At 38.7% G+C, this 9832-nt stretch overlaps 1 pseudogene; it reads right to left on the bottom strand.

The window, feature by feature from the left end:
- Positions 1 to 3225: 3225 nt before the first annotated feature.
- Positions 3226 to 5714, bottom strand: LOC125359878 (annotated as a pseudogene).
- Between the last annotated feature and the right edge of the window lie 4118 nt (positions 5715 to 9832).

Raw genomic sequence — 9832 nt, 5'->3', positions numbered from 1 at the left:
AGAAGTATTTCTCCTCAAATCAAGTCTGTGGAATCTTGCAAAGTAAAAGGATTTTTGTAATATTCACCAGGAAAAGCTCCATGCTAAGTGTTTGGAGAACCAGTCTCCAGACCCTGCCTTGGATTAGCTACTACAGCTTTCAATCAGCTATCCCTCTCCTGTTGTTATTCATTTGTAAAACAGGGCCCTGAGAATCAAGCTTAATGTCTCTGGATCTGAATGAAGAGGCAGGTCTAGTGGCAGGACTGGGTACATGGTGGATCCCAGTAATCTCCAATATACAGCCTTCTTCTTGTTGGGGGCAGGGAGTAGGGGAGGCTTTTAATGTTTACAGGCTTTTCCTACTGACCTAAGTTAGGTCTCACTCTGAGTGAGCTTCAGGGAAATGCTGCTAACTACAGTCACAAAAAGTAATTAGAAACAAGATTCTGTCATTTTCTTTCTTCTGTGATCAATCCCCTATATAATATCTCCGCCCAATAATTATGTTCGTAATATTTATTCTCTGAAGAATTATTGATTAAAAATCCAGTGATGATCAAATTAAACAACACAAATTCAAAAGGACACATTGTGAAACTAGAGTGCCCTACTAATCTGTTCCTCCTGGTTGTGCTTAGCACAGTCTCTTCATGTCCAGATTTCTGCATCTGAACATTACAGTCTTTCTAGTCATTTGAAATCCATTCAGTTCAGATACCTGAACATAGAGAAAGCTGAAGGAAAGGAAAAGAGAACTTGGCAAATCTTTCCCTGTCTTTATCTTTTAATTGCATCTTTCCTCACTCATTGTTAAGAACCTACCACCAAGTAAGTGGTGGTGGTGGTGGTGGTGGTGGTGTGTGTGTGTGTGTAAACATAGTTTCCCTTACATTGTCTTTGGCCATAGAAGATACCTTATTTTTCCATGCAGCTTAAGACAGTTTTAACTTCACTTTGACAATACAGGGGGAAAAAAGACACTTTTAATGAAGTTGGGTCCACTTAAAACCTTTTGCAGCTTCTTTCAGTGCCCTCATCTAAAGCTCCTCCCTCTCTGCCCCCATTCTTCTTACACACTTTCTGCCCTCGCCTGAGACACCTTTCTGTTTTTAAATTATCTGTGAGTAGTTGTACAAAGGAGTTGCCCTTTACCACAGCAGTTTATGAAGGCAATGTATTTTGATCAATGCCATCCCTTTCCACATTATCAACTATTCCTCTCAACTCACCTCATCCTTTATTTTTAAAGTAATTTAGTATATACGCTGAAATGCCTTCTCCCCTCGCTGCATCTTCATTCATCTACTCATCTACTCATCTCCACTTATCTCCACTCCACCACCCTTGATTGCCTGATGATTAATGTGCCAAGCTTTGGCTTTGCATTTCTCTTTTTTTTTTTTTTTTTTTTTTTTTGCCAGTCCTGGAGCTTGGACTCAGGGCCTGAGCACTGTCCCTGGCTTCTCTTTTTGCTCAAGGCTAGCACTCTGCCACTTGAGCCACAGCGCCACTTCTGGCCACTTTCTATATATGTGGTGCTGGGGAATCAAACCCAGGGCTTCATGTATACGAGGCAAGCGCTCTTGCCACTAGGCTATATTCCCAGCCCTTGATTTTGCATTTCTAAGGTATTACACTATGTGAGGTTTCTCTTGAATCTACAATATGTCAGGGAATATTTCTGTGAACACTTGCATACTCCCCAATGTGTTTACTTAGAGGACTGTAGGCTAAATCCAGCTTCCACATAAAAAGGAAAACATGCATCCTGTTTCTCTTCACCTGACTTACTTCACTTAACATACATTTTCTCAAGTCTTTGTATTTCTTTACAAATATTACAATATCATTCTTTGTCATTGTGTATCTTTACCACATTTCCTTGGTCAATACATCCACTGTGAGCCAGCTTTTTAAATCTTGCCACCTTGATGCCGCTCCCTGTTCCTCCCATCCTTCTCCTCTCTGATGCTGAAATCTATATGTCCCAGAGTACTGCAAAAGTCAGACCTGCAGTCACTGTCCTGTAATGTCTGAGAGACAGTGAACTCAGGGGTACTGAGCAAGGCTCTTCAGTCAGACACAACAGGCCTCTCACCATTAGGCAACTTCCACCCAGATCAGTCTCCTCTCCTTTGTGCCCTAGTGATAGCTTGGCTGTGATGCTTTAACAATGCCTCTCAACTTGCTGTGTAATGATCTGTTTGCTTGTCAATCTCCCCTGCTAGCCCAGAGTTTTTCAAATTTCAGGTCACAAAGTCAATGTAACCTTTGTTCAAAATTTTAAATGTAAGTAAGATAGAAAAGAAAACAGCAGAATTGTTTTTAGAAATTCTTAGTTTGGTTTTATGAAGTCACCATTTCTTCTGTTTTATGCACATTGTTTAACACTTACATTGATGTGTGTGCACTGAGTCATGTCAAATTAGTTTTTACTGTAAATTAAAGTGGACAAAAAGTGTGAAGCTGAAGTCTTCTGAAGATATCACAGTGCATCTTTTTTTTTAATAGTTGCTTAAATTCTGATATCTGGATTTAAGCTTATGAACATGACTTTAAACATACAGTTAAAGCTATTCATTGTAATTTGCTGTACTACCAACATTTAATTACAGTTACTTTGGAGCAAATGTTTTAAAGTAAATCTGTAACACACCTAAGGAACACCTTCCTATGTTATACATGCAACTTCTCAACGTACAGGTCTCTTCAATGGTTTCTGCTACCCAACTCTGAAAAAGCCACTACTCAAGGGCATATCATGGTCCAAAGGGAAAAAGAATGTTAACTACGACTGGTCAACATAATATATATATGCATATTTTATATATGAACACACACACACACATATATATATATTTAAAAAGATGGCACAGAGGGGGATGCAATTCTAGAAGTGCAAGCCCTTAGAAGCAGCATATGATAAGCCTCTTCATTAGAAAGGTATAATTTCTGTATCACTGTTAACACACGCTAAATTATGTATTACGTCACTCTTCAAGTAATAGTTGAGGCAATAAAATGCAAAGGTATCACAATGAGTCCACTTAATACAAATTAACTAGACAAACATTTCTCACATATTAACTTTTTCAGATTACTAGCCAAATACAAAGGTTTAGCCCCACAGATTAATAATAAAAGCCATACACCAAAGTCAACACATATACCTAGCATTTCAGTTTAAGCTTGTCCATATACACAGCTGAATCAATTACAATATGTGGTTTAACAAACGCTAGAGGAACTATGTTGAAAGTCGTTTTTACAAGTATTAAAACTTCATCTTGCACACAAGTCATCATACATATAGAGCAAAGTCAGAGCTTTTATATTTGTGTTTATTCTTCATTTAACTTTTTAAAACACTACTATAGTTGAATATTACAACAAAAAACAATAGCAAGTAGTGAACTTATTTATGATTACAGTCCTTCACTCCGTCACTACTGCATTTAAAATGCCAGTAGTGGGTGCTATTCACTGGCTCCATTATGAGGTTTGACACTGAACACCACCTGTAGAGTGATGTTCATCATCCTCATAAGCTTCTCCATTATAATGGCGTCGTCTTTCCTGATTTGGATCAAAATCCACAAGTTCTACCTGATCCATTTCATCAGTCTCTTCTACTTCCTTCCTCTCAGGAAGGAGTTTTTCCAGCAAAGAGAGTTTATCAGGAGAGAAGAAGCCGTTTTCAGGAAAGTTTACCTTAAACTCAATGATTAGTCGGCCCTTTTCATATGGTCATCGATAAATTGGCATGCCTTCATTTAGCACACATTTGATATCTCCATGCTTGACTATCTGACCTGGATGAGAAGTGATGACTATGGTTCGGTTGTCAAGAGTGGAGATTGGCTTTGGAAGCCACACAATACTTCAACCAGTTGTATGTCCATACACATGAAAAGGTCTTCTCCTTGTCCTGTAAAAACAGCATGGTCCTTCTGGTCTAATACAATGATGACATCTCCAGGCTCCAATCCTGGTTCTTGGTCTCCTTCACCATGGAATGTTATCTTCTGGCCATCTTTCATGCCTTTGTCAATATGAACTTCCAGAATCTTCTTCTCTTGAACTATTTTCCTTCCATTGCAGCTTTTACATCTATCTTTAGGACTGATCCTTTCTCCATGGCCCTGGCACTCCATGCACACAGACTGAATTTGCTGAACCATTCCAGGTCCTATCTGATGAATTTGTATTTGCATCCCAGTACCTCGGCAGTTGGGACAGCACTCCACTGCCCCCCCCCCCTTTTTTTTTTACCACCACGGCTTTCACATTTGTCACAAATTACATTCTTTTGCAGAGCCACTTTTCTTGTTGCACCATTATATAAATCTTCTAAGGTAACTGAGAGCTGATGCACAACATTTTTACCTCGCCTTTCTCTCTGCATCCTTCCTCCTCCTCCAAAAAACATATCAAAGATGTCCATGGGGGAGCCAAAACCGCCACCTGCTCCACCCTCCTTAATTACCTGTTCTCCTTTGTCATATAATTCTCTTTTCTTGGCATTAGAGAGAACTTCGTAAGCTTGAGAAATCTGTTTAAACTTTTCTCCTTCATTTGGATTCTTATGAGGGTGGTACTTCAAGGCTAGTTTCTTGTAAGCCTTTTTCAATTCTTCCTGGGTGGCATTGGGTTTGACTCCCAAAACATCATAGTAAGTGGGTTCTTTCACCGTTTTCTAGCGGGTGAGTGGGCTGGAGCCTATGAAGGAGCGGGAAGGAGCGCTTAGCTGTGCGCAGCTGGGGCAGCCGCCGCTCCTCCAACCTCTCTCCGAGCGTTCTGGAAAGTTCCCTCACAATGCATCTTATCTCGTCTGGTTTATAGGATCTATGCGGTGCACGATCCAAAATGACAGCAAAGAACATGGAGACACTTGGACTTAGAATAAATTTGCTGCTCTTTCGGATGTAGAATGGTTGCTGCTCCTTTAACTCCAAAGAAAAGCAGTTAAAAGTGCTGCTTTCTGGATGCCTGATTGGTATCTGTGCTAATGCTTAAGTAAAATAACTTGATTTCTATAATTTTCTTCTCTCTCTAGTCCATCAACTTGCCAGTCCTTTTCCATCTTCCAGGTGGGATGCCTGGCCAAGGACACACATGAGCCCCATACAAGGACCTAATATAAGCTCCAGGGGCCTGTGATAGGACAGTGGAAGCTAAGTGTGTTCTCAAAGACTTTTTCGTTTCTAAGTACCGAAAATAATGGACTAGGGCCTTTTAAAAAGTATGGAGGGCTTTCTTTTCCAAAATGCTCCCTGAAATAGTAAAGTAAAATCTAAGTTGAAAATTTAAGGAAGAGTATCTAGTAGGCTTGGAGGCTTTGGTAGATACATGAGGCTTGAAAAAATTCACTAGAGTTGGTAAGGAATGCAAGAGGACAAAGATCGATTTGCTTTCCAAGAGAGGAGTGGGCCTAGGCAGTGCTACACTATAGACAATGCTGGCCCTGATAGGAAACTGGAGTTAGGTTTTTTGTTTGTTTGTTTGTTTCCAAATTTGTATTATCAAACAGATGTACAGAGAGGTTACAGTTTCATACATTAGGCATTGGATACATTTCTTGTACTGTTTGTTTTAAGGCTCTTTTAAGTGGAGGCATTTAGGAATGGGGAAATGGATAGAATTGGCAGCCACTGGTCCTTTTGAAAGCTAGTAAGAGTGTTCCCCTGACTACACTTGCACACTCACCAGGGTACAGTTTGATCCAGAGACATGTCTTCAAAATTTCTGGGTACTGTGGGATTTATTGTTTTTTTGAGAATAAACAAAGAATTATAAGATGAATCTAAGACAAATAAACAAGGTTTTGCAGGAGACTGAGCAAAATGAAGTCCAGATACAAAATGGAATTAATTAAGCCTGTTTGTTGGTTTTAGAGATATTTTGGGTGGAGATGTTTGAAAAGTGGATCCTAGCTTTTCCACCCCCCAAAGCCTCCTGGAGCTCTTGAGAACCTCTGAGATATTTAGAAATCAATAGCTGCCACTTCTACGAAGGGAATTTTCTAATGGAGTATATTGCTACCTTTCTTTTTTTTTTCTTATTTATTGCCAAAGTGATGTACAGAGAGGTTACAGTTTCATATGTTAGGCCTTGGGTACATTTCTTGTACTGTTTGTTACCTCCTCCCTCATTTCCCCTTCCCCCCTCCCCCTTTCCCTCTCTCCCCATGAGTTGTTCAGTTGGTTTACACCAAATGGTTTTGCAAGTATTGCTTTTGGAGTCGTTTGTCTTTTTATCCTTTGTCTCTCAATTTTGATATGCCCTTATGAATGCATAAGATGATGCTAAGTGAAATGAACTCCATGTTATGGAAATGACTGTTATATCACTGTTGTAATTACTTTCAACATGCCGTGTGAAACCATAGCTTCTATTGTTGATGATCCTCTTGTATCCCCTTCCTGTGTTTGTACCCCCACTATCACTGTATCTCATCTGAGTACACTAGATACGGTATATACTGTTATTAGAACTAGGGAAGTGAATTACTACATTTCTTTTTTTTTAATTACTACATTTCTATATGTATCATTCTTTAGCTACTTGTATCATCACAAGATTTATTGCTATTATTTGTAATATTAACATCATTATTATCATTCCTATTCTGCAGAAGAGGAAACTGAGACTTCATATTTTTTCCAGTGATACTGGTGTTTGAACCCAGACCCTTATGCTTATTCAGCTTGGTTCTTTAGCTGGCACTTTCCCCCTTCAGCCATGCCTCCAGCTCAGCTTTAATAGTTATTTTGGAGGTATTGTCTCATGGACTTTTTTACTGAGCTGGATTCAAATCGTGATCCTCCAGATTTCAGCCTCCTAAGTAGCTAGGATTGCAGATCTGATGTTTGCATATTTTTTTAAATTTCTTGTTTAGGTAACAGTATGAGCTTAATCTATACAAACTAACTTGGAAGCCAACATTCTTTACTATTACACACTGATTTATGCATTTATTCTAGAAATCATTTTAGCACCTTTTGTAGGACAGGCAAGCTCTGAGTAGACAAAGAAAGGCCCCAACCCTGTAGAAGTAACAAATAGGTTGGCCAGAGTGGAGGGGTAGAATACAGAAAATACAAATGAGAAGCAAGAAAAAGCATGTTAGATGAAATGAATGTCTGAAGGACAATAAAATGGGAAAAGGTCATGTATGGTGTTGGAAGTATACAAACAGCATCAGCACAAGACCCACTGAGAAAGGGAGAACTGTGAGATTTTAACGAAATTTGAAGAATAGAACAACCTTGTGATGAATAAAGGACATGATTAAATAAGAAATGATATTGATTAAATAAGATTAAAATATATGGATTAAAGGAAAGATGTTCGATCTTAAAAATAGCCCATTCTAGTAGGTAAAACTTACAAGCAATGAAGCTAAACATTAATATGACCTAAGCTACATTAGAATACAGATTCTTCACATTGGTGTCTGTGTTTAGAGAATGGAAATTTTCTACTCTGTTTGAAAAATTGCTCATGGAAATGTTCAGGGTGTTTCACAGAAGCTTCAGATTAGGGCAATCAGCATGTTAGAGGCAATTTCTCTGGGTGTGCTCATTTTTTCGGAGACTGCTGGGTTTGATTAGGAGAGGATTTCCTTGCCGGTTTAGCTGAACGTTGATGCATTCTGTTCCTTCACAGTTTGCTTGGCAGCTGTTCTATTGCAAATCCAGGCGAGATCTGATAAATTTAGCACTGATTAAAAACTAAATCCTTGAGCTCTAAGATAGGTTATGGTACAATTGCTTAGCACAACTGTTTTTCTTTCCCTCTTAGGAAGGAAAAAAATGACTTATTTGGAAATCCTGGTGCAAAACATATTATTGGATTCAAATTTCTTAATTGCTCATTATATAGCCAATTATTTTCTCTACAAAATAAAAAAATATGGGCTTTTTATGAGACCACCTTACATTGTCACCCAAGGTGAAACTTCAATAACAGGCCATAAAATCATGTTCATAAGATTAGCGAGACCTGAAATTGTGCCTGGCTGAGTGGTTACATTTTTGTAAGCAAAGGCAGCACAGTCACCAAGTAGAAAGCCCATAGATGTGAGAATTGAATTCATCCCCACAGAGCAGGCTTTCCATGTGGGCAAAACAAACCCTCTCACACAATCAAGTTCAACAAACTTATTGAACAAGTACCATGTGCCAGGCCTTGGTCAAGGTGTTGAATTAAAATGATGAATAATGATTGTAAGGTAATTATAGGGTCGTTTCAAAATGTCAATTTCAGTGAGCTGCTCTATCTACCATCAGTATAATTTCTTTGTACATTTTTCTCCAGCAAGTCATTGCCAAATGCAATAGATTGCCTGTAGAGAAATAAGGCATTAACCTCTGCTTGTGGTAGCATGGATTAGGTTCCCAACAGAATGGGTGATTCACCACTTTGATAAAAGATTATCAGGAAAGAGCTCTTTAATATGGTGGCATTTAGACAAAGACAGAAGCAATTTGAGCAAAAGGACCAGGAATCTAAAGGACATAGGGTGGGATGTCTTGATATGATAGGGAATGGCAAGGAATGTATTGCGTCAGGAGTGCAACTGCCCCTTCAGCAATAATAATAGCTTGGATTAGAGAGGTATCAGAGGGAAATCCAGGTAGCAAGCACATTGAACAATAATGGTTACGGTTGGTAATTATGTTGGTGATTTTTATTATGGTAATTGAGGTGGTAATGATTAGTGTATTTAGAGAGGAAGCTGAGTCTTGTTACAGTATATGGGAACTACACATATAGTGTAAGAGAGGAGGAGGATAAATTGAATAGACAAACAAGAAGGGACACAATCAATCACTTTCCAAAGACATGTTACTCCTCTCTATTGCTTTTCTATACAGAAGTGGTCCCTAGCTATACAACCTTATTTCCCATGATGTTACACATAGTTCCATCCATGGACTAAGTCAAAGCTATCTCTAATCAGGCTTCTTTACTGTTGTTTAAATTGCCTTCTTCATCCAGCTTCTTGGAAAACCAACCAGACTAGAGAGAGAGGCGGAAAACATGTTTCCTAGCACTTGGCGGCATATCCTCATTTTATAGGTGAGCAATCCTAGGGCCAGAGAGATGTGAACCAGCTACAGCTTGCTAGAGTTTATAAGCATTTGGCCTGTGTACCACCTACTCTTTATCCATATGTTTAGTTTATTGTTCTCTTCGTTTTTCTTTTTGCACTAACACCTATGACTTCTATTCTGTCACTCTATAGGCCTTAATCTAAGACTTTCCCATTTGAAGTTTCAAGAGAAAAAAGGAATCCCACTATATGGATGAGGCACCTCTGTATGTGTGTGTGTGTTGGGGGTGTTCACAAAAATATATACACTCAAATCACTGATTTCTATTTTAACTACTTTAGTTTATATGTTCATTTGTTTGATATCAGTTTTTAGAGAACACCCAGAGATTTGGGGGGTTAGTTACCAGTTAATTATAATAATGCTATAATTTGAGTCAGAGCCCCAGAAGATGCAGAGTCAGGTGACAATCATTCATTTGGGAGAAGAAACATTAGCACAATGATTATTATATTCAGGCTAATGAAAATGTTGGTGGTGATGATGATGATGGTGTTTATTGTCAGTGTACATGGAACATAAATGTTAGTCATATAAAATAGTAATGTAAATGTAAAATAGTAGTCATGGAGGTAGTATGATGGTGATGTGGATATTGGTGGTGACAATAGCAGGGATGGTGGTAAAGGCAATGATGTTGGCTGGAGATAACAGACACAAAAATGGTTAGTGTTAGTAGATTTCATAGTGATGATATATATGGTACTGGAGGTAATGTCTTTGGTGCAAGG

Source organism: Perognathus longimembris, chromosome 11 (genome assembly GCF_023159225.1).
Source record: "Perognathus longimembris pacificus isolate PPM17 chromosome 11, ASM2315922v1, whole genome shotgun sequence".
Classification (NCBI taxonomy): Eukaryota; Metazoa; Chordata; class Mammalia; order Rodentia; family Heteromyidae; genus Perognathus; species Perognathus longimembris.
Note: the sequence above shows the minus strand (reverse complement) of the source record. Positions and strands in the feature narration are given on the sequence as shown.